Raw genomic sequence first — 1,343 nt, 5'->3', positions numbered from 1 at the left:
TTTTTTATACCAAGGTCAATAATTGCCCTGAGTTTGGTTGAAATTGATAAATCCGTTACCGAAATACACATAGAGTGAACCAAATAAAAACATTTAAGTAAGTTTTAGCTATTTTATTTACACCCGTATTCTAGAAGACGAATTTTCGCAATTCGTAATTCGTTGCTACGTTACGAAAAACGAAAAATCGACATACTGCAACCCTCGCGTAAAAATATGCAGTATTGCCAGCAATCAGTTATTTTTCGAAGTCAGCTGTATGAAGGAAAACAAAGTGGAAAAGAATTAAAAAAACACTCATCATGTGCTTGTTTATAGTTAAATTGGTTAATTTTACATATTTTGAGGAAAATTATGGACTGATGAATTTGCAATTATAGTGCGCTATTACAATGGATTCACAAAGGTATGCGGAGCTGTCGGACATAGTAACCATGGACGCATCTATGTCAGCTTCTGGTTGAATTGCTGAGCCACAAGCTATAACTTCTCCTATGCTTCTGAATAACTGGTTCTCAATCCAGTTAATCCAATAACAGCTTCTTCCAATCCATTGAAAACATGCACTTTGTTGGGTCCACCACCTATTCCACCACCTATTATAAATAACCCTTACTAAGTAGAATTCTCCTTTATGTGTTTTCGGAGAAGAGGAGCTTTAAAGGTATACAACATTTATTGTGCATTTAACTCCGACTACGCCATCCACTGTATCTTTGCGCAGAACCACATCGAAATTTACAAAAAAAGTGCGAATTTATTAATAAAATAGAGCTCGGAAATTTAGAACCTTTATTTTAAATTAATGTTTAATTCTTCGACTATACGCGTATGTTAAGGTTTTTAGATTCGGGTGAGGCGCCTAAATACATGCTACATATATACTGCTGCATGTGCAAAAATTTAATTTCTGCAAGTTATGAAACTTTTGCACATGCACTTCTCAACTGCCATGTAATTAAGTTTCCTTAAGTTTTGATTAGATGGCACTTCAAAGTATGCTCGGCCTAGTCTGAAGGCTCTGTTATGCATACTTGGCATTGCTTGAGAGTTGTCACAGAAGGAATCTGTTAAATGAGCTTCGCGTGTAAGCGGTTACCCAACGCACAGCATTACATACGTAAAAGTCTGTTGGTTTTTAATTTCTACGTAAAAATGGTATAGCAGTGCATGCAATGCCAAGTATCCATAACAGAGCCTTGATGCATCCTCCGGGCACTGCTTCCGGAGCATTTTGCGGACTCTGCATGATTTACAACCATGCAGAGGTGGCAAACGAACTTTGTCATTGGCCACAGTGCTTACCCACCATTTTTGAACCAATAAATTTTTTATTTTTTTTT

This window comes from Rhagoletis pomonella, unplaced genomic scaffold (assembly GCF_013731165.1).
Source record: "Rhagoletis pomonella isolate Grant_MI unplaced genomic scaffold, Rhpom_1.0 Rhpom_scaffold_00009, whole genome shotgun sequence".
Classification (NCBI taxonomy): domain Eukaryota; kingdom Metazoa; phylum Arthropoda; class Insecta; order Diptera; family Tephritidae; genus Rhagoletis; species Rhagoletis pomonella.
The sequence above is the reverse complement of the archived record's forward strand: the minus strand, read 5'-3'. Positions refer to the sequence as shown.